At 36.1% G+C, this 25,487-nt stretch overlaps 1 protein-coding gene across 1 annotated transcript in view; it reads left to right on the top strand.

Annotated features, from left to right (window-relative positions):
* The window catches only part of MALRD1 (MAM and LDL receptor class A domain containing 1), a 757,419-nt gene that overhangs the window by 723,417 nt on the left and 8,515 nt on the right, over positions 1-25,487 (top strand). The gene's annotated exons all lie outside the window — the stretch shown is intronic.

The raw sequence follows: 25,487 nt of genomic DNA, 5'->3' as shown, positions 1-25,487 counted from the left end.
TACTAATCTTGGAATGGATGTTGCAAGGAGATTTTTAGGGGATCTCTAGGAGAATTATCCAATAGTATAAAAGCTAGCAGGTGACCTTTCTCCCCGACAGCTCAGACACCTTCAAGAATGAGTATGAATACACTTTACCTCGCTTTGCAACACTACATACCCTGCCGCAGTGTCCTCCTATGGATCTGCCTCATCATACCTGCCCAAATGGGCAGGAGTCACTCCAAAGCAGTGACTGTCAAGTCTCATTCTACAAGTAGCCCTGCTCGGAACTGGTAACTCTCTACATCTCTCCACCTACCTTGCAGACACTGCACGCCCTATGTTATACTGCAGACTCACTGCATTCAATCTGCTCCACTGGGGAGGAATCTCTCCATGGCTGCTGCTGCTTTATTTTAATGTTTTATTTATTTTTGAGAAAGAGAAAAAGACAGCATGAGAGGGGAGGGTCACAGAGAGATGGAGACACAGAATCTGAAGACAGGCTCCAGGCTCTGAGCTGGCTGTCAGCACAAAGCCTGACGCAGGGCTCAAACCCACAAACCGTGAGATCATGACCTGAGCCTAAGTCAGACGCTTAACCAACTGAGCCACCCAGGTGCCCTACAATAGCTTCTGATGAATATCATCCTGCAAGCAACATAACAGTGAACAGCACCACTCCAAAGTGACTCCTGCCCTGGGTAGAAGAGAAAATAACCACACACATCAATTCTACTGCAGCTCCAGCAGGGGCCTAGGGGCAGCATTCTAATCAGACTGCCAACACCACCCACCAACAAAAACCTCACAGGGGACATCACAAGGAAAAAGCCCTGTAGTTCAAGAGTAACTGCAACCCCAACAGACTGGGGACAGAGATTTTGTCTCACTGAAGACCCCACTCACCAATGAAACCCTCTTAGGAGACAGTGTAGGGAGAGTGTCCTGCAGTTTCATGCTTCCACAGCCCCAGCAAATGGGCTGATGGCAGGCATTTGGTCTAATCCAAGTTAGGCAGGGCAACCTCAGATTAGCCCAAGGACCAAACCCTACCCAGAACAGAGAAAGGGGGCCATTGCAGAAGACTGGGCAGAAGGCAAATGAAGCTCAGCCACAGCTGTGGGGCATATTCAATATATATGTCACCTCTGCAGTCACTGGTTCTGGTGAACAGGAGACAGTGCTCTGCAAAGTGCCATAGGACGTCTTCTTTGTAGCCCCAGTTTCAAATCGGAATATAGCTGACTTTCTTACTACAAAGTACCAATCACAAAGACTTAGACAAAATGAGACTGAGGAATATATCACAAATGAGACAAATGGACAAAATGACAATAGAAGAGCTAAAAGAAATGGAGATAAGCAATATACCTGACAGAACTCAAAGTGATGGTCATAAAGATACTGGACGAGAGAAAAGAGTGGAGGATCTCAGCGAGACCTTCAACAAAGAGCCAGAAAACATTAAAAAAAAAAAATCAGAAATGAACTAAATAACTGAAATTAAAAATACACTACAGGGAGGGGCACCTGGGTGGCTCAGTAGGTTGAGTGTCAGATTCTTGGTTTCGGCTCAGGTCAAGATTTCACAGTTCCTGGGGTAGAGCCCCACGTTGTTATCCACACTGACAGTACAGAGCCTGCTTGGGATTCTCGCTCTCCCTCTCTGCCCCTCCCCCACTCACTCTAGGTCTCTCAAAATAAATAAATATTTTAAAAATACACTACAGGGAATAAATAGTAGACTAGAGAGGAAGCAGAAGAATGGGTCAGCAGCCTGGAGGACAGCAACCAGATGAAAAGCAGTAAGAAAAATAATAAAAATTGAGAATAAAGGAACTCAGCAACATTTTCAAGTGTAGTAACACTCACATTACAGGGGTTTTAGAAAGAGGACAGAAAGAAAAGTGAGCAGAACATGTATTCAAAGAAATAATAGCAGAAAACTTCCCTCATCTGGAGAAGGGAACAGAAATCTAGATGTAGGAGGTACAGAGAGACCCCAACTAAATCAATCCAAGGAGGTTCACACCAAAACATGTAATAATTAAAATGGCAAAGAAAGTAGTGATAAAGACAGAATATTAAGAAGAAGAAAAGAAACCAGGCATCTATATATAAGGGAAACCCATATGGCTGTCAACTGATGTTTTTTATCAGAAACTTTGCAAGCTAGAAAGGAGAAGGATGATCTATTCAGAGTGCTGAAAGGAATAAAACCTGCAACCAAAAATATTCTACCTAGCAAGGCTATCATTCAAAATACAAGGAGAAACAAAGAGTTCACAGACATGTGTTAAAAATATTCATCACCACTAAACCAGTCATGCAAGAAATGTTAAAATGGACTCTGAGTGGAAAGAAAAGGCTATAAACAGAAGAAAAATGTGGAAAAAAAAGCTGTCACAAGCAAATAAGAACATAAGAAAAGTACCAGATTTGGGGCACCTGACTGGCTCAGTGGGAAGAGCATATGACTCTTGATCTCAGGCTCATGAGTTTGAGCTCTACACTGTGGGTAAAGATTAATTAATTTAAAAATTAAAATAAGTGTACTAGATTAATAGCATATGAAACAAGTACAGAGATTAAAACAGAAAAACAATAAAATCAATTATATCGATAAACATCATTTAAGGGCTTCACAAATAAAAAGGATGTGTAACATATATACATAAAACGTGGAAGGGAGTAAAATTTTGGTGCTTTTAGAATGGGTCCCAACTTAAGCAACCACAAATCTAATGTAGACCACTGTATGCATAAGATGTTACATATAACCAAATGATAACCACAAATCACAAACCTATAGCAGATATGTGAATATTAAAAAGGAAGGAAGCTAAGTATATCACTAAATAAGGCCAGCACACCACAAGGGAAGAGAGCAAGAAAACAAAGAAACAGGGAAGAACTACACAAACAACCATAAAACAAGTAACAAAATGTCAGCAAATATATACCTATTGATAATTACTTTGAATATAAACGGAATAACAACTCCAATCAAAAGACACAGAGTGACTGAGTAGATTAAAGAGCAAGACCTAGGTATATGCTGCCTACAAGGGACTTACTTCAGACCTAAAGACACATGCAGACCGAAAGCAAAGGGATAGAAAAACATTTACCATGCAAATGGAAGCAATAAAAATGTTTGGTAACTGTACCTGATACCAGATAAAATAGACCTTAAACAAAGACTGTAACAAGAGACAATAACAGTAACCTAATTAATGTTAAAGGGAATAATCCAACAAGAGAATAAAACAATTGTAGAAATTTATGTACCCAGCAGAGAAGCACTTAATACATAAAGCAATAATAATAATAATAAATATTGATAAATAAAATAATAAATAATAAAAGATATTAAAGAACAGTAATAAAATAACAGTAGGGAATTTTAACACCCTATTTACATCAAAAGATGTAAATAGATGGATAGATCATCCAGACAGAATATCAACATGCAAATAGTGGCTTTGAATGACACACTGGACTAGATCGATCTAACAGATATATTCAAAATAAGAGAATAAACATTTACATATACATATTGTTTTCATGGGCACATGGGACATTCTCCAGAACAGATCACATGTAGTGATAGTGTTAAAGCAATAGTTTTAAAGCAATCACTATCAAATTAGAATAAATAATCCTAAAATTTATCAGGTACTACCAAAGACCCCAAATAGCCAAAGCCATCTTGAAAAACGAAGAAAACTGTAGGTATCACAATCCCAGGTATCAGGATGAACTACAAAGATATAGTAATCAAAACAGTATGCTACTAGCACAAAAACAGACACATAAATCAACAGAACAGAATAGAGAGCTCCAAAGTAAACCCATTTTTATAGTTCAATTAATCTTCAACAAAGGAGACAAGAATATACAATGGGGAAAAAAAAACATCCCTTCAGTAAATGGTGCTGGGAAAAGTGGACAGTTCTATGTAAAAGAAAGAAATGGATGATACCAAAATAACAAAAAACAGAAAGAAAAAACAACCTCAAAATGAATTGAAAATCTAAAAGTGAGACATGAAACCATCAAATTCATACAAGAAAACATAGGCAGTGACCTTTAAAGGCAACCATTGAAACATTTTTTCTAGACAGGTTTCCTCAGGCAAGGGAAACAAAAGTAAAATTAAACTATTACACCTATACCATAAAAAAGGCTTCTGCACTGCAAAGGAAACAGCTGACAAGACAACAAGGCAACTTACTTAATAGAAGATATTTGCAAATGATATATCTGAAGAAGGGTTAATATCCAAAATACATAAATAACTTATATAAATCAACACCCAAAAAAACAATCTGCTTAATAATGGGCAGAGGATTGGACCAGAGATTTGACCATTCTGGTCCTCAGTGTCAGGTCATGACATTTTACCAAAGGAGAAACACAGATGGCCAAGAGTCACAGGAAAAGATGTTCAACATCACTATTCATAAGAGAAATGCAGATTGAAACCACAATGAGATATCACCTTACAGCTGTCAGAATGGCTAAAATAAGAAAAGGGGCGCCTGGGTGGCTTAGTCGGTTAAGCGTCCGACTTTCCGACTTTCGCTTGGGTCATGATCTCGCGGTTTGTGGGTTCGAGCCCCGCGTCGGGCTCTGTGCTGACTGCCAGCTCGGAGCCTGGAGCCTGTTTCAGTCTGTGACTCCCTCTCTCTTTGACCCTCCCCTGCTCACGCTGTCTCTCTCTCCTGGAAATAAATAAAACATTTAAAAAAAATAAATAAATAAAATAAAATAAGAAAAGACAAAAAATAACAAGTGTTGGTAAGGATAAGGAGAATGAGGAACCCTCATAAACGTAGGTAGTAATGCATATTGGTACAGCCACTCTATCATATGGAGGTTCCTCAAAAAAATTGAAAATAGCATTACCATTTGATCCAGTAATTCCACTGCTGAGTTATTTACCCAGTAAAGGTATAAGCTTCTTTATGTTTACTGCAGCATTATTTACAATAACCAAATTATGAAAGCAACCCGTGTCCATCATAGATGGACAGTAATCTGTCCAAACAATGGCATATTTCTCAGCTATAAGGAAGAAGTAAATCTTCCTATTTGCAACAACACAGATGGATCTATAGGGTATAATTCTAAGTTATATAAGTCTGTCAGATAAAGACAAATACCATATGATTTCACTTGTGTGGAATTTTATAAATGAAACAAAGAAAAAAGACAAAAAAAAAATCAGTCTCATACAGAAAACAAACTGGTGGTTGTCGCAGGGAGGTGGGTGGGCAATGGGTAAAATGGATACAATGAACTAAGAGTACACTTATCCTAATAAGCACTGAGAAATGTGCTTAAATGTAGAACTTTTTGAATCATTATAATGTATACCTGAAACTTAATATAAAGCTGTATGTTCTGCATATTCCAATTCAAAATAAAAAACAAAACAAAAAAACAAGAGCTTACAATCTACAGTGCCACTGAGGACCCTGGGAATTTTTACCCAATACCCATCTTCCTATTCTTCTAGATGGGATACAAGTTACCCTGATAATGAAAATGATTGAACTGAGCAAGATAAGGGCTCAGAATAAGATTTAATGAAATTTTAAGAAATTAGATTTGCAGCAACACTGATGTGTCACAGAATACTCAATAACTGCATTTTCCTTGGTGCCAACTTCTATGTCTCCTACCTGATGAATTCTTCTCAGATCTCCAGCCTGCAATCATGATAATTAGTAGGCACCAATCTTGACATCATCAATTAAGGCAGTTATTACAGAATTATGATGTTCATCAGAAAAAAGAGATCTGACATTTTCAATCTATTACTATCAAGAAGATCTTACTCATCTATTAATTCTTTAATTTCTTATGTGCTTAAAATATACCAAAGTGGATACAAACATAAATGAGAAACAGTCTGGACTTAAAGGAATTTGTAATCTAGTGAGAAAGATATACACAAAGCTGTTAAATGAAATACTGATTTTGTGCTGGAATGCACATGTTAGGGTTCTCCAGAAAACAGAAATAATTAGATAAATATTGTATTTTTTCTGTTTGTGTTTATATATGTACACACATATTTAAATATTTAAATATCTTAATGTATTAACATATATATGACAATAAAATACAAACATTAATATATGTTAATATATCTTAAGATAAACATTTTTATTAAAAAGATATATTATCTCATATATAATATTATACTTATTGATAAAATAATTATATTAATATAATTCAAAATACTAGTATACTGAAACAGAGATTCATTTTCAAGAATTGTCTCATGTGATCATTGGGGCTGGCAAGCATGAAATTTGTAGGGCAGGCTGGTAAGCTGGAAATTCATGTAAGAGTTGATGGTGCTAGCCTGAGTCCAAAATCTGCCAGGCAACTATCAGCCTTGAAACAAAGGTAGGGTTTGTACGCGGCAGCCCTAAGGCAGAATTCCTTCTTTGGAAACCTCAATCTTTGCTATCAGAGCCTTCAAATGATCGAACAAAGTCCACCCACATTATGGAAGTAATCTGCTTTACTTAAACTTGGCCGATTGAAAATGTTAATCATACCTAAAATACCTTCACAGCAACATCCAGACCAGTATTTGGATAAACAACTGGGTATTACAGACTAGCCACGTTGACATATAAAATTAAACATCACAATACGTGAACAAATTATTAACATAACCCGTGAAAACATTCAAAAAGAAGTCTAAATTTCACTCCTACAGATGTGTGTTGGACAGTCTGTATAACTGGGGCTATGGAGAGATCTCTCAAGCAAAGGCTATTGGCACTCACAGGCTGACAGCCATTTCTCCTTCTCCTTCCCATTTCTGTTCTTCTATTTTATACTTTCCCCTTTGCCCTTGTTCTTCATCTTCTATTTGTTTTCCCTTCCTTTTGTTGTTGTTTTTCTTTTTAACTTCTAGTTTCTTCTCTCCAAACCTTATTAATGACCTCATGGCTTGCCTCTATATCTGATTCCCTTCCTCTTCTACACATTCGCCCAGGGAGATTCATTTCCAAGGTTTTATGCTATCTATATGTTAATGGCTTCAAAGCATCTTTCTCTTCCTGAAATTCTGTTCCAAGCTCCAGATCCATATTATGTTTCAACCATTTCCTACACTTCACATAGACTTATTTTCTTCTTTTTTCTAGATACACTGAATTTACACATCATAAGATAGTGGTGTTTGTCATTTCCATATTCTGGAACCTGTGAGTTTCCAGATATAAAGGGTAACTTCATTATTTAAGCTGAAAAGCTTAATATAATTGCCTTGATCACCCTGTCTGAATACACCAAAACTCTTAGGTGACAATAATAACCACTCTTGCAGAAGATTCACAAGAAATCAAGTGAAGGTGGCTACTTTCCTCAAATAAGAGGGTCCACAGACCAAACATTTTGAATAACTTTCAAAGACTACTAATAATTGGGGTCAGATACAACCTACTGAGGCTGTCTAGTGGAAGTAGAATCATTTATATTCCCAGTGGACTGAACTATGTTTTAATCATTAAAAGGAAATTTTAGTTATAAAATTTGCCCAAGATATGTGAACTGGACCAGTATCAAAGGATGACTGATAGAACATGGTAGAAATAAATGACTGCAAACAAAGAGAAGCACTTTGATATTTTTAAACTACCTTCCTGGAAGAGGCAGGCAAGGTCCAATGCTTGATGTTCCAGATAGTATCTCTGTCTGTGACACTCTGATTTAGCTCCCTGTCCACTTTATGCTTCCTACCTTCTCTTCTAATTTCCAAAATCTCAAAAGGTTTTATTCCCGATTATGGCTTAAGACAAATATCACTCAAGACTGTACGCTCTGTCTTGTTAATGATCTCCTGAACTGCTCACTACACATCTGCCCTGAGGTCACTTGTGGGACTGAGGAGACGAGCCCCTCAAAGGAACGCGATAGGCTAGAACTGGAGTGATCCCATTCTCTCTACCAGGGGTCTCCTGACTGGAGGATGCTTCCCAGAGGTCTCAGATACTTCTCTAAGGTACGTGCCACAAGCAGTTTCTAGGTGACTGCTTACTTTCTTCTGACTGAAAAAGGTACATCCTACCTGCCACTTTGCCTCTCTCATTTCTTCTTTCACAGGTGGCCTCTTTACCTCACACCTATCCTTAATCTCATCAAAATAAATTATAAGGGAGAGGGCAGACGAGTACCTGTGCAGCTGAGGGGGGGCAGGTAGGAGGGGGCAAACGGAGGTATGATATGAGAATTTAGCCTCCCAAAAAGAGATTTGTGTAGCAAGATATCTGAATTAAGAAGTACTGAAAGAGGGAGAAGAGAAATCTTTTGCCAAGTTACTTTCCTCTCTCCTTTCCCACTTAGAATTTGAAATCTCAATTAATTGAGATGATTGCTCTGGAACACATTTTAACATATCTATTTGAGTTGAACAATGAAGTCCTTCTCTTTCTGAAAATTAAGTGTTATTTGATTAGAGAGCAGGACTGACTCTGTCATTTAGATTTCATGGCAGACAAATTCAATAATTTTAAAGAATTAACATAAAATACTTCAGAAATTATATCCTTTGCAGCTACTAAACTCACAATAAAGATTTTAGATGCTAACTTAAACATATAAAAACAGATGCATAGTTTTTTTCTTCTAAGTTACTTCAGGGAAACTCAAGTGACAATGTTCAAAGACCACTGTACCAAGTTTAACTTTCTACCCCTTCCTTCCACCCCTTACTGTTGGCTAAAGTCTCACCTTTTCCCCAAAACATGTGGCTTTCTACACCCTCTGCCTAGCAGAGCTATCAAATCCCATGTATTTTTGATACCAAGCAACAACAACCTGGCATTCCTTCAGGTTTAGTCACTGAGCTATCAGAATAGTGTCCTCAGGAAGACAATTATAGCACTATTATGTAGTGTTATTACTTAACCATTTCCATATTAACCGGTCTTTCTGTTCCCAGTATCTACCTCTGTATGCATAATTGGTGCCCAATACAGGACTACTGAAGACTAGCTATACTTTATCAACCATTATTTCTTCTGGGCATCACCAAAAACACTGCTTGTGTCTACTGATTACATTCAAATTTAAAAAAAAAAAAAAAAACCTGCATATCAAAATTGTAAGTTTGTTGATTCTCCCTGAAAAGAATACCAAAACTGAGATTCACAGTAATTACTGTAAGCAGGAAATCATCACTCTCAGTAAATAAACCTTAAGATTTTTCATTAGATTTTATGAAAACAATCTATAGCATAAGAAACCCTTCAATGACTTGAAAGAAATTTTATTAATATTTTTTTAAAAAGCATAGGATGGCGCACTGCCATGCTCAGACAGTGTTACACACAGCAATAAGCCTCTTAAAGTGGTTTTTAGGGATACGTTTCCTAGATTTTATTATACATTCTGTGATCCTTCTGTTAGCTACTTGCTACCAAATACAAGGGAGGACCCTTTGACTGCAGGGGAAGAAAAAATCTCAAACTAGATTAATCAAAACAAAGAAGCTGGTGTAAAAATGTACATTCCCCAGAGCTCAAAGATAGCAGTGAATGAGGCTGGGAAGGTCTAGACCCGGTAATATTCTTATCTGCTTCTCATCTCTGCTTCTTTTTGCTTCTCTGCTTGGTGATTCTCTCTCTGAAGACTTATTTCCTCTATTCTCTGTCTTTATAACTAAAGGGTACTTCCTAAGAACTAGGTATTGGTACCTATTACATGTCCAGACGTGGAGAAACTAAATCTTTATCTTTTTGTCCCCATTACATATTCCAGTAGATCTTCTGATTAGCCCCTTTGGGGGTCAAGATCCCATTTCTGGTCAAATCAACTATGGGAGAGATATGAGGTGGGGTCAGTACTACAAACATGACTGCAAGAACTCTATACGAGGCACCGTAGTGTGGGGCCATATGGGGGTCATCATGAAAGGTCTCTGTAAGGTGTCTAGTACCCCATTCCCCATGTCCCAATCTCCATCAGATAACAAATATGGCAGCTTTCTAGAGTTGTTTCAGTAATCAAACTTATACTTAGAAATAAAGAATACAAACGGTAGGCTATTTATTCTTACCTTATGTGAAGCTACACAATACCCACTGCTTTTCTATTTTAGATTATATCTTCTTTGTCTGAGGAAAAAAAGGCAATATAGCTGTTTATTATTGTGCACTGTGGTAGTTACTCATGAAGGATTGTGTTAACTTAATAAACACGCTAATTAAAGTTAAAATAAACAATGTGACCTGAATGTGATCTTGGGAATGCCTCATGATTCAACTCCACATTTATTAAGATTTTCTATGTGCTAATCTCGAGAAAGCTCCAAGATATATGATATCCCTGCTTTCTGACTCATTAATATATGTTTAACTGTGATGAATGTAATAGTAGAAATGTAAACCAAAATATTTTGGGAGTAAAATGGAAGGAAAGAATAATCAAGAGAATGGCTGTTGTTTGTATTCTGATAAGAAAGAAGGTGATTAGGATGCCAAAAGCTGAATCATCTGCCTATAACCCCATGGGAGACACAGATGTTCTTACTGTTTGAGATGCCTGAATGAGTGGCCCGGGCCCCCAAATAAGGAATCTTCCCTATAATATTATATTCTCTCTACCCTTTGCCAGTGCAAATACCACGTTGATAATGTGTACCTTTGGAGGCAGAGGTTTTAGCTGTTCTACTAGTGCAAAATCCCTGGGCAGGCCTAACATAGGCCCAGCCATGAATATTTATCCTTAACAAAAATCAACACCCCACTTACTTTATGCCTCAAGGAACTCAGTTGCTTTTGCAGCTACACTGTCACTAGTGAGCCGTCCCTGGTCCCAGAAATGAGTACTTGGCCTAGAGGCAACAACCAAGGTCATTTCATAATGCTTGCAAACCTTTTCTCTTTCCATGTGTGCATTTGCCCACAAGAAACACTGCTGTTAAGATCTAGGACCTAACTCCCCAACCTCAGTCCCTGTGTATATCATAGCCATGTTCTGCCAATCTTAAATGTTTGCTTTGAGCTAGAAAAGGGAAAGTGAGAACAGGATTTCAAAATCCTCTCCTTCTCCATAGGGAGCATGGAGCCTACTTGAGATTTTCTTTCTGTCTCCCTCTGCCTCTCTCCTCTGCTCTCTGTCTGTCTTACAAATGAATCAATGAATCAATACAAAATCCTCCCCTTAAAATGGTATTGGGTCACCTGTGATTTCTCCTCTTCTGCCTCTCTCTTCTTTCTCTATTTTAAAGAGAAGCCTATGCCACCTGTTTCCCTGATACTTTTCCACTAATCTCTGTTTTCTTTCCTGAAATGGTAAAAGAGAGCTATAGAGTATTAGAGGAAAACCTCCTTGTCCCAAGACTGTCACATATCTACTCCTCTTGTATGAGCCCCACTTCCTACCGTGTGACCAGGGATTTCTTGAAGCCAGAGCTCCTCTCATGTGAGTGGGGTGAGTGGTACATGGGGAAAGTCATGGAGGCAGCATATTCTAGGGAGCTAGCATTTCAGATGGATAGATGAAGAGGGCTACACGGAATTTGTATGGGGACTTGAAAGATAAACCAGGTGGAGATGTGGAAAGGGGGTTAAAACAAAGAAAATGCAGAAACTCATGGTTTCAAAAATGGCTCATGTAAGTATAGAATATGGGAGGGGAAACAATAAAATTACACATAGTAAAGTGTGCTGTAGAGAGGTGATTAGGGTTTTGAATACCTACTCAGGGGATTTCAATTCACTTAAGAAAAAAAACAGAGGTGAGTGCTGACCATTTTCTGTCTTTCCCCTCAGGTCAATGCTCTCCAACTCTTTTCCATTAAAAAGGGTAGAGAGAGAAAAAGGTAGAAGGCGCATCTGGAGACTTGGCCTTCATGGATTGCATTTATGGGCTTCCTTGTCATCTGAAGTTGCATTATGTTTGGCCAAAGTGAGGTACCTTTAGGGAGGGAAAAGAGAAGAGCTGGGTTTTCATAACCCTGGCTGCTTCCTGCAGTGAGCTTCCTGCTGGCTGCTAGAAGTGGCAGGGCTGTCAAAAGCCCCTATGCAAACTGCAGCTACCCTCTCTAGTATCTCTCTGCCTCCTCCTTCTACCCTACACCGATAACAGACCTGATGACTGGCCCAGGCTACTGTGCCATCTCTTATTGTTTCTCTACATCCTGGCCGTATCTTTGTGAACTTCCACTTTATCAAATACTCAATTTTCCAATTTGAGTATGTCATCTATTTCCTGCTAGGGCTTAACTGATACAAGCTAGGAAAGTGTTTTAAGAAGAATGACAAGTTCATATCTGTGTTTAAAAAAAATGCAGAGCATGAGAATAGATTAGAAAAAGATCTAATCTTTTGGGACATAAGCTTTGATATTCAAGAGGTTTAGATGAGAGATGATGAATATTTGAACCTGAACAGTGGTGAATGCCTTAATATAGGAGATGAGAAAAAAGCAATTGTCAAAGTAGATTTGAGGGTTTTGTACCTAGGTGGAGGCATGATTAGTAACGCCACTAACAGAGATCCAAAACTTGGAACAAAAGATGGATTTGGGCAATTGGAAGAAAACTACTTTTATATTCTGCACTTTCTTATATATAAAACTCAGTCTTCCCCAAACTTTAATCATTTACAGGCTACCCCCACAATTTAGGGCCTATGTATTATGTTTACTTTTAGTCATATATTTATTTCTAGATAGACTTTTTTGTTTGTACTTGGCCCTCTCCTAAGAAACACTATTCATGAAAGCATGGTTTTGATGTGTCATTCATGTATTTGTCCCACCTTTAATATAAAATGTAACTATAAAGTTAAAATGTTTACATGGCTTAAAATCCTGATAACCCACATTATACCTTCTACATAATGGGAAATAATAAATTATTTTAAAGTTTTCTCCCATATCCAAAACTGCATGATTCAAATAGAATATTGAATTTGGTTATTTAGAACCTGAGTATTCTCTGGTTGTAATTTAACGGCATTACACCTTCAGATATTACGGTGTCTTTAATCTGACTGAACAGCATCCTACCTTTATATTTGTATTATAATTCCCTGAGACAGTTAATGCTTAATTTTTTTAAATGTTTATTTATTTTGGAGAGAGAGAGCACAAGCAAGGTAGGGGCAGAGAGAGATGGTGTCACAGAATCTGAAGCAGGCTACAGCCTTGAATTTTCAGCACAACCCAACATGGGGACTGAATTTACGAGCTGTGAGATCATGACCTGAGCTGAAGTTGGATGCTCAACCGACTGAGCCACCCAGGTACCCAGAGACTGTTAAGGCTTATTAAAAAAAAAAGTTCTTAATTATAATTCAACTATTAGTCTAGATAGTTGAAAAATCTATCTGTATGTTGATCTTGACCAAACAACAACTGAAAACAACTTCTGGAACTCACTCATAAGTCTACTTATAGATAAATCTCTGGAAAGCAGGGACATCATTGTTTGCTTATCCTGTACCCTGCTAAACACAAACTATGCACTTCATAAATAACATGCAGGGCAGATGAAAACCAGTTGGCTGGGATCTAAAGGTTTGCAATAATATATAAGAGTCTTTGGATTGACGTTCTATGGACTAAATATGCCCAACACATAGAATGAGTGATTCCAACTTCCATCTTTCCAGACTATAATGGCCAAGAACTTACTGATCAAAGAGATATAGGGCAAGTTTCAAAAATGCTAGGTTTACTTCTTCCTTCATCATAGAAATAAAATATAAAAGGAGAGACTTTCAAAGGCTAATCAAAAGAGTGGCAACCTCTGTGAATCTTCCCCAATCACTGTGGGCAAAAGTAACCATTCCTAAGTTTTCAAAGCACTTTGTTCTCAGCCTTGTTTTTCACTCATATTGACTTTTGGGTTGATGTCTCATAACAGATTTTGAGCCTCTTGATTACAGGACCCTTGTTCTATTCATGTTTATATTCCTAAATTCAACAAGTAGCAATTAGGAATTCATCTCAGTAATGATTTTATTGAATTGAATTTTTCAAACTATTTACAATAGGATGTTGGAACCCAAATGAACATTTTATGTTCCAAAGTAATATTTCACTTGCCTTAATGCTCCAGAAGGTATTTGTAGTAGGATCTTCACAGAAGACTCTAAACATTGGGATATCATTGTTGGGTACTCCCGAAGAGATTTCCATCCAGCTTGACTGAACTGTACAATATTCTGTGGAAGCTGAAAGGAAATAAAAGAATAGTAAATGATGCCTACATGTATTACCCTCGGAAGACACATTAATGAGACCCATTAAGAGTTACAAAATCATAATCAGATGCTTAAATCCTAGAATATTAATGACAAACATTAGAGGATACCAAAAACCTACAAGTATAAGCCTTTAAAACCTATGGAGGAAGATGAGCATCCAAAAGCCTGGGAATTTCAGGAAATTGAACTTAGTTAAAAGAGTACTGTGTCCGCTCTCAATCATGTCCTCATACTAGACCATTTCATTTAGATGCCCATCCATATGACAGACTTTGCCCTGAAGTTTCTGAAAACATTGCCTCGTATCTGACACCTAATCTTATCAACCTGATTGGTAATCTAATTAACAATTTTATTTGTATTATTACTCTCTATTTTCTTAGAGAAATCATTTCCAAATGAGTGTATAGATGAAATCTTTTCTAGAAAGTAATCATATTTCATACAGGAGCAAAATTAGAAATTTCCTTTGAATTTATAATACATTTGCTATTTTTACTAAACACCTAGTCATTCTTTTTTTTATTTTTTTTAAAATTTTATTTTTTTTCAGAATTCTTTTTTTATAGTTGATTTACATATAACACCCAGTGCTCATCCCAACAAGTCATTCTTTAAATAACTAATTCCCTGATCATTTAAGATATTGACTAAACAAAATCAGTTTATATGCAATGTATTAGTAATACAGGTCTTGAATAATGCAAGCTTCATTGGTATAACTGTATATATTGCTGTTGCTAATTATCCTAAATTATTTCATATCTTTGGTCATTGGACACAGACTCCAAGTAGTCTAATAAAATCTGTGTAAAACTTATAAAGAGCACTCTACTGTGTAACAGTCCCATGTTCTAATTATTTGACCAGAAGACAGGCATTTTGCCATATTAATACAGGTTTGGTAGAAATAGTCCCCAGGGCAGGATTCAAGTTAACTTTCCAATATCTTGTCCATGTTTACTATAATTCTTTTTTTTTTTTTAATGTTTTATTTATTTTTGAGAGAGAGATAGAGACAACATGAGCAGGGGAGAGTCAGAGAAAGAGGTAGACACAGAATCTGAAACAGGCTCCAGGCTCTGAGCTAGCTGTCAGCACAGAGCCCGACCCGGGGCTTGAACTCACAAACTGTGAGATCATGACCTGAGCCGAAGTCGGATGCTTAACCGACTGAGCCACCCAGGTGCTACACAGCAAGAAGACATGTTTCATTTGTTACCTTATCTACAAGAAATAAGAGTAGATGAAAGTGTTGTAGGAAAATCAGAGTTGCTCCCTGAAAGAGGTAACCAACTGAAATGAGAAAGGACAGGAAGGTAGTAAAGATAAGTGAGGGGGTGTATTATTAGTAAGTCATATAGCTCTACCATGGCATGCAGCAAACCCATTAAGTACCTCTGGAGAATCAGAATGCCCATTGTTTTTTGTTTTTTGTTTTTTTTTTTCATTAGAGTTTACTAAAGGGAGGGATTTGAGATGGGGAGTATGAGATCAGTTTCATAATTTTTTCTTCAATAACTGCTTTGCTATCCTCTTGAGAGATTCTTTTCTGCTTTCAAACTATATTTCACACAATTTCTCCTTAAAGCATCCTTAGGGATAGTTTTACAAGTTCAACAATCTGTACACTGTGTTAAAATTTCGAGCTCACTAATGAATCAAACGACAGAATGACAACAGAATGTAAAAGACCAACTTATATTCATCTTTATAAAAAAAGAAACCCATAAATCATAAACTCTTAGCAATCCATTCATGTGTTTGTTGGCAAACATTTATTAAGCACCTATTTTGTGGTAGGCACTATGCTAAAGATGGGAATACAAAAACAAATAATAATTTATACTCTAGTAAAGAAGGAATATAGAAAAGCAAATAATACCAATTCTTTAAGAAGCATATATTAAGCACATACAGTCACTTCCTGCACAGCAATGGAGAAACACAGGTAAAAAAGAGGCTCACTTTGCCTCAGAGGTGAGAGTATGATGGTATAGAGATTGAAGGATTCTGTGAGGGGGGTGTTGTATTTGTCATGTCTGAATTCATGGACTGAAATCCACCAGATGTAAAGGAGGGACATCACAAAGACACAACAACTTGTGTAAAGGCACAAGCTGTGACAGTGGACAGCATGGTTAGTGTGAACAAAACATAGTTAATGTAAGAAAAAATGGTGAGAAATTTATTGGGAATCAACAGGGAATGATTATTTTTAAGAAATCTACATAGAATGCTAATTTGTATGCTTGGGTGCTTAAAATTTCTAATTATGTTTTTAAAATAGGTTGTTTAAAAATAAACACGAAAATACACTTTTATTTTTTTCCTATTTTTTAAAGTATAAGCTAAACTTATTCATAGATCCAAAAGAACTTTAACTGTATATATTAATACATCCAAATGGAATTTATGTATATATATACATATACATTCATTTTGAGAGAGAGAGACAGCAGGGGAGGAGCAGAGAGAGAGAGAGACAAAGAATCCCAAGCAAGCTCTGCACTGTCAGCCCAGAGCCCTACACAGGGTTCAAACCCACAAGCTGTGAGATCAAGACCTGACCCAAAACCAAGAGTCAGACACTTAACTGACTGAGCCACACAGGCATCCCCAAAATAGAATATATTTTTTAAAAAATTTGTGGAAACTGATGAGTCATAGTAAAATAAGTCCAGTTTTTCTAGACAGATTTCCATATAGTGTTGTAAATTTTAAATTGTCTAAAAAGATTTAAAAGGCAGTAAGTTGCTAGGTGATTGCTAAGGGAAATCATGAAGACTGATAATTAACTTCAACATTGCAATCAGTTTCAATCAAAGAGATTATGTGTCTAAGAGAATTCAATAAAGAAATTAGAGACAGTTTTCATATAGAGCAATTTACATGGAAAAATATTTCAGTCCAATTAAAAAGTACTATATGTCCTGACAGTAAAACATACCACACACAGTGGAATACAAAGAAGAGAAGTTTATCTGTAAGCTCTGGAACAAGTAAAGGCTCTGACCAATGAAGAGAGCACTTAAGAGCAAAAGCAGGATTTATGAAAAAGCATAGCCCTCCCAAAACTTTAAACAGTACAGCAAGGCTGACCAGTAAACGTTGAGAAGATATGCTAAATGAGAGTAGTCAGGAAAAACTGGTGAGGAAGGCAGGTTTTACCTTTAGGCAAATTACCAGGGGTTGGGGCAGGGTGGCATGAAGCTCAAGCAGGAGAAATGCTTCTTGGTATCTTCCAAATTGTAAAACCATCTCACCCTCCCCTACCAAGATTCTAATAAATAATAACTTAATGAAGATAAATTGGGAAATATAACAAAGTGCCAGAAAAGAAATTCTTTTAAAGTCACATCAAGAGATACATACAGTTACCATTTTGATGGATCTTCTTCCAAAATTTTATCAGCATGCACACACATAAATACATGTACACACACTTACATCTTGGAATTAGAGTTGTTGTCTGCAATTTTTTTTCCTTTTTTCCCTATGCTGATGATTCTCAAATATTTTACTCTCAAGGTACTTTTACATCTTTAAAAATTATTGAGAATCCCAAATATTTTATGTGGTTTATAGCTATCAAAGTTTATATTAAAAATTAAACTTGAGAAGTATTTTAAATTACATGTATTAAACACAGATTAGCATAAGGGAAGGGAAGCAAAAATAATATAAAAACAGGGAGAGGGATAAAAACATAAGAGACTCTTAAATACTGAGAACAAACAGAGGGTTACTGGAGGGTTGTGGGAGACGGGATGGGTAAATGGGTAAGGGGTATGAGAATCTACTCTTGAAATCGTTGTTGCACTATATACGAACTTGGATGTAAATTTAAAAAAATAAAAAGAATTAAAAATTATATGTATTAATTCATTTTAAAATAAATCCACTACATGTTAAGAAAAAACACATATTTGAAAACAATTATATATATATATATAGTACTTGTTATAGACATATACACAGCATTTTATGAAAAAAAATCAACTGTAGGACCTTATCAACTGTAGGATTTCATGGCATCACATTTATAGGATAAAGGAAATATTTTTAGAAGATATAGCAAAATCTTATTGAAAGAAAAGTATGTGTTACCTAGGTAAATGAGTATTTGCTTGTATTTGAAGCCAGAATGCTTAGCAGAACAGAGGTACTCAAACTAAAAGAAAATTAGTGAGAACCGGCACTAAACTTTTACATCTACGTCTGCATTAAAAGCACTGTAATATATTGTTTTGATCAAAGTATGTAAATAAAATTCAAACATACATATGTATAGATTCATGACTACTTAAAAAGCTATGAAAATATGCTTTAAAAGGGAGGAATATTTTCCTAGCTTTTTAGGTAATCATGGATGGTTTTTACTATACCAAAACTTGACATTGTGGTAGTTTCTCGAAGTGTAGTTGTAAAGTGGAATGTGAAATCCTATCAATAAAGTTTTTGCAAGTTACATTAAAAATTCATTCATCTATCTGGCACTCTGAATAGATCATTTACCCATGTATGATTTTGTAGCATCACACATTTTTCATTTAGAAAATTATCTGTTAAGTGAGTTATGTAGCTTGTCAAAAGTTGAAACATTTCATTATGCAACTTAAGAAAAAAATCTCATCAGACAAGTCTTAAAAATAATGGAAGCTACTGTGCTCATGATAGAAAATGTAAGTTTTTCAAAATTCTAATTTTTGTTTGAAAGTTCAGATTTCATTATTACCAAGAGATTGTTGTCGGGCATTTTCTCTGATATTATCAGCCTTTCTTGCTCATTTTTAATAAAATGCCAAATGCTCTAGTCTGAATAACCAAAGGCTGTAAGTCATTCTTTTAAATAAAAGAGTTATTCCATGAAAAAAGTAGTTAGTTTAGCATATAATTGAATCTTGCAGTGCTTTTCCACAAGATAACATGCACTTTAATATGGCCTAAAAGTACTTTATGTATACTTCTCAGAATATTAAAAAAACTTACATGAACAAGTTGAGATTGAATGTAATCAATTTTTGATGCTTCACTAAGGTCATCTGAAATGAAACGGACTTTTCAAGAAGTTTACTGTGAATATATGGTGTTGAAGAATGCAGTGGGCAGTTGGGGACCATTGCCTTGCTTCCTGCCAAGGCACTGACAGTTTTACCCATCATTGCATTTACACCATCAGTGCAAATATCAACACAGTGAAAAAGTCTGTAAAAATAAAAATTCATTGATCTAGTTCACACTCAATGAATCTTTTACCAATGGTATTATTATGATGATGACTATTATTATTTTCAATTTGTACACCTCTGCAAGAGGGCCTAGGACCTCTAGTAGTCCACAGACCACACCTGGAGAAACATTGCCCTTAAACCACTATTCTTTAAAACATCTGAAAGAGCTATTTAAAGTTCTCTCAAGTATATGTGTCATCATTTAAACATTTTCCGATTAGACATTTAAGTTGTATCTAATTTTTCATTATTACCAATAATTTGTGATGAGCCTCTTTCCGTATAAATCTTTGTCTTATTATCTAATTATGTCTTAAAGATTGACTCCTAGTAATTTTCCTAGGTCAAGAAAGATTTTCAGAGTGCACTACCAAACACATTTCCACAGGAACCCCAGCTCTGCATCTGGTTCACGTTAGGCATCTGTGAATGTGCTAACAGTGCACTCAGATGAGGAGAAGCCACGTTGAGACTATCTCACATTGGCAGCATGGGGTCTCCTTAAGGTTAAGCTACAGGAACCCGGGTCGGCTTATTCATACTAATTGTGTCCATATTCCTGGGCATGTTCCCATTTACGCACTCTGCCACAGCAAGATCGCATTAAACAGTGACAGGTTTTGTAGTGAGTGATATTTATTTCCTGCCTAAAAAGAGTAGGAGAAAAATATGGCAGCTGCTGTATCATGTGAATGAGTTTCGCAAAATTCATTGTCCCAATTGTTTGGTTTTGTGACCCCAGATGATTAATCCTTTCCTCTCCTTTTTGTGGCATTTCTGGTTATGTTTGCAAACCCAATTCTTTCTGAACTTTTTCACCCAAACATTTGGTTCAGCTTGTTCCTTAAAGACTTGGAAATGAAATCCTGAGGTCACAGACATTCCCCCCTAATTTATCCCTGCTTTTTAAAATTGGCTTGGTTCTTCCTTTTCCTTTTTTTCCCTCCTAGTTTGTCTTCTTAAAATTAAAAAAAAGAAAAGGTCAGTATCTTGCTAGATATAGATGATTATATAGCTGAATATTCCCATTTGCCAACCTCGTGATTTATTTTTTTTCTTTAGCAGTAGTCAGATTATAGTATTTTATAAAAGTATACTTTTAATTAAAAAATCGACTTAAGAGACTCAATTTATAAGCTATGTACTTCTTACTTTACATTCTTCTATTGTACTTATTTTTGCAAACTGCAAGGAAAATATGTTCTTACTACAAAAAGAACAAATTAAGGTCTAAATTTTATAATTTGTAATAATTCTCCTTAAAAACAGTTTATGCAAACAAGCTAAAATTTGCACTGGAAATGGACAGCAGGTATAAAATAAAACTTGTAACAGGCTTTGAGAGAGAGAAAAAATATGATATATGTGAATCATACAGCACTGACAACTGCATAGGAAACACAATGCATCAATTGAAAATCAGGAAGCAAAAAAAAATTATCATTCATTAATCTGCAAGATGGGACAAAGAAAAAGATTAGTGGTGTTAAGAAACAAGAATTTCTTTAAAAAGATCTCTTCTGGACAGAGAGAAATGTGTTTAATGAAATTAAAAACAGATGAATAAGGGGCTCCTGGGTGACTCAGTTAGTTAGGCATCCAACTTTGGCTCAGGTCATGATCTTGTGATTTGTGGGTTCAGGCCCCACGTTGGGCTCTGTGCTGACAGCTCGGAGCCTGGAGCCTGCTGTAGATTCTGTGTCTCCCTCTCTATCTGCCCCTCCCCCACTCACATTCTGTCTCTCACTTTCAAAAATAATAAACATTAAAAAAATGGATGAATAAAAGTGGGAACCCAGAAATACTTTATTTTATTAAGTTTTTATATTTTCATTTATCTCAAAGATTAGCACACTCAGAAAGGCTTAGGCATATTAAGAAACTCTTAAGACTAGGAACAGTTGGAAAAACCAAATTAAAGAGATTTAAATGACAGAGGTGGAAACAGATAGAGTAGAATTGAGATTTACTTCTCTGGGATACCACAGATTCACCATTCATCAGACTAAACAAAATTTAATGTAATAGGCATGATTCCAGAATAAATGAATTATATCTCCACCTCTGAAACGATAGTATTTCATAATTGAGATGGATCTTAAAAAAAAAAAAAAAAGTCACATGTACTTTTATGGTTAGAAAACATTTTTACCCAGCCGTAGCAAATCAAATACTTCAAGTCTGAAAACTTATTACAAGATCGTTGTATTTATACATGGGTGTTTCATACCTCTCATTTCTCAGAGATACATAGGAGGAACTCAGACTTGTATTTTTCAGATACTGTGAAATGAGTTATTTGTACCAAATTAATTTTTTTCTAATCATATGACTTTTTCAGTTCCTGTGTCCTACAAAGAGACAGAAGTGCCACACCTATTCTTTTCCTCTCATCTTCAGGGAAGCCCCCAAACTACTCATCTGGGCTGGCACTTAATCCACTGAAAAACGAATGCAAAGAGGGCAAAAGTAGTCTCCTGGCCTACTTAAAGTCTTGGGCTAAGTGTTACAGAAAGCTAAATACTAATGTGACTCACTGATAACAATAATAAAAATGATTACCTTTTCTCTCTGGGTATTGTTGGGAGTGGGCACAAGGAACAGAACAGAGAGCAGACTAGTGGATTTTGTTCCATCATTAATGTTTTGGACCATATGCATTCATTAAGTTATTTTTTTCTATAAACATTTAGTTAGTTCCTACTGCATTAGATCCTGGGTGGCTTAGTCGGTTAAGCGTCCGACTTTCGCTTAGGTCATGATCTCGCGGTTCGTGGGTTCGAGCCCCGCGTCGGGCTCTTTGCTGACTGCCAGCTCAGAGCCTGGAGCCTGTTTCAGTCTGTGACTCCCTCTCTCTCTGACCCTCCCCTGCTCACGCTGTCTCTCTCTCTCTCCTAGAAATAAATAAAAAACATAAAAAAAAAAAATAGATACTGTGATAGAAGAGTAAATCAGACAAGGTCTTTATCCACCAGAAGACTTGTAGTTTAGTAGAAAAGTCTCACTTGCCTTATTTGTAAAATAGTCATGAACAAGATGATTGCAAAGGTCCTTGCTAGCTCTTAAATTAGTATGTGTATATTTTTTAAAAAGTACTACAGTGATTATTATTTCTAATTTGATACTTCCTTATTTTTCTTTATCCCAATGTCCCTTCATTGAACCCAAGCTTTGAGGTCAGGAGAAAGAAGTAGGAAACCTAAAAGAAAGATACAGATGACAAAAGGAGGAAAAAATAGGAAAAGAAGGTAAAGAGAATAGCATTCAACTATTACTGGGCACCTACCCGTGGTAGGCATTGTACAGACATGTAATTTCATCCCAGAGATAGAAGTCCAGCAGCTGCCGCCACACTGCAAAAGAAGTTCTAGAGGCGGGAACCATATTTTGTAAGTCCAGGAACTAACACAATGTTTTAGTACATAGTATGTGTCCTAGAATTATTGGGCACAGTTAAATAAAGATAAACAACATCATGAACATTCTATCATTCTAACAATNTAACACAATGTTTTAGTACATAGTATGTGTCCTAGAATTATTGGGCACAGTTAAATAAATATAAAGATAAACAACATCATGAACATTCTATCATTCTAACAACTTAAGAAATGAGTCATCACTTTGTAGAGCATCATTTTCCTTCAGGCACTTAACTCAGAACAATCACTTTTTGTATTTTAGAATATTCTTCAACATTTAAAAAATATATATACTAATCATTTCATTAGTGGAAGTATGAAGACAGATTCCTACACACACACACATACACACACACACACGAACAATATTTTTTGGTAAATAAATTATGTTTATTCCTTCAAATCACCTTGATTAGCTGCACTGATTACCTCAATTTCAGAGACTATAGTTCTCCATACTCTGCAGCATAGAGGTTTGTACAGCAGAGTTTTATAATACAGTTCATCTATATGTAACAGGAATCATCATGCATTGCCCTCTCAAATGATATTTCCTTTTACTTTCATAATTTGTACTGAAGGTTTGAGCTCATTTCCTCTGTCCATTTTATAAGCCTTTTTTTAAATGAGAAAAACAAAACGGTGACAGCTTGTTTGCATGAGATAGTAGTTGGGACTAAGGTGTTTGGGGGAAGGGACTAGGAAGGCTGACTAGTTTGTCAGACACACAAACTAGTAGCTTAGAGGAAAAAAACATGTCTGTTGTTAACAAAAAGAAATAAAACCACTGACAGCGAAGAACAGCAATTAATTTTGTAAATAAAATAAGACACTCCCTATAAATCTAATTATGAAAGCGAATTACAATTACTAATTAATAAACTTCCGACATGTGTAAACACATGTTCATTTTGAAATACAGACTTCTCAACAGAAATGACTTAGACACCGTCTTGTCATTCTTTCCTATCATTTTCCTGACACCCCTTCTTCAACATTCAGAGAGATACTTACACTCACAGTCACCTTTTCTTTCAACCTATATAAACCTATTTACTCATCTAGTCTAAAAATGGTCACATTAAGTGACAGTCACACTCTACCCTAAAACTACCCAAACACTGCCATAATACTTTTCCTTATACAGTACAATTACAATTTAGTTTTATATTATTAAAGGTTTTATAGCAAGAAGCTAGAGATAAATATATTTATCAATAAACTTAAAGAAATTAGAGAAACTAATTGGAAAGGAAAATGTATACCAATCTCTATTTACAAATGATGTGATCATAGAGAATCCTACAAAATCCACAGAAAGCTACTAAAGCAAATAAATTAACTCAACAATTTTGCAAGATACAAATTCAAAACAGAGTTAGTTGTGCTCCTAAACCAGCAATGAAAAACCAGGAAAAAAAAATTAAGAAAGCAATCACATTGACAATGACATCTAAAAGAATAAAATACCTGGGAATAAATCTAACCAGGGAGGTGAAAAATTTCTACACTTAAAGTTGCAAAGCATTACCAAAAGAAAATAAAGAAAACCTAAATAAATGTAAAGACATCTGCGGTTCACAGAAAGACTTAATACTGTCAAGATGTCAAAGCTACCCAAAGTGATCTATAGATTCAACATAATCTCTATTAAAACTCCAACAACCAAAGAAGGTTGGAAATGGAAATGGAAAACTGATCCTCAAATTTATGTGGAATTGTAAGTGTTTCAAAGAGCCAGAACATTTTTTTTTTTTTAATGTTTATTTATTTCTAGGAGACAGAGAGAGAGACAGCATGAGCAGGGGAGGGTCAGAGAGAGGGAGTCACAGACTGAAATAGGCTCCAGGCTCTGAGCTGGCAGTCAGCACAGAGCCTGACGCGGGGCTCGAACCCACGAACCGTGAGATCATGACCTAAGCGAAAGTCGGACGCTTAACCAACTAAGCCACCCAGGCACCCCAGAACAGTCTTGATAAAGGACAAAGGTGGAGAACTCACACTTTCTGATTTCTAAACTTATCACAAAGCAAACAAGCCTTACCACAAAGCTACAGCAAACAAAACACTGTGGTATTGGCATATGAATATACATGTAGATCAATGGATTAAAAATGAGAATACAAATGTAAACCCATATATCTATGACCAATTGATTTTTGGCAAGAGTACCAAGTCCATTCAATATAAAAGAACAGTCTCTTAAACAATTGGTTCTGGGACAGCTGGATTTCCACATGTAAAAGAATGGAGTTAAACCCCTAACTCACATCACACAAAAATTTTAACATAAAATGGATATAAGACCTAAACCTAAGAGCTAAAACCATAAAATATCTAGAAGACTCTGTAGGAATGAATCTTCAAGACCTGCTATTTAGCAGTGTTCTTTATTTATTAATTCATTCATTCAGGTATGTGAACACAGTGCTATATTAGTTTCAAGTGTACAACATAATGATTCAACACTTCTATGCATTTCTCAGTGTTCACCAAGATAAGCATACTCTTATTCCCCTTTTATCTATCTAATCCCTTACCCACTTCCCCTCTGGTAACTACCAGTATTTTCTCTGTATTTAAGAGTCTCTTTTTTTTGG

Source organism: Crocuta crocuta, unplaced genomic scaffold (genome assembly GCF_008692635.1).
Source record: "Crocuta crocuta isolate KB4526 unplaced genomic scaffold, BGI_CrCroc_1.0 scaffold96, whole genome shotgun sequence".
In the NCBI taxonomy this organism is placed as follows: domain Eukaryota; kingdom Metazoa; phylum Chordata; class Mammalia; order Carnivora; family Hyaenidae; genus Crocuta; species Crocuta crocuta.
Note: the sequence above shows the minus strand (reverse complement) of the source record. Positions and strands in the feature narration are given on the sequence as shown.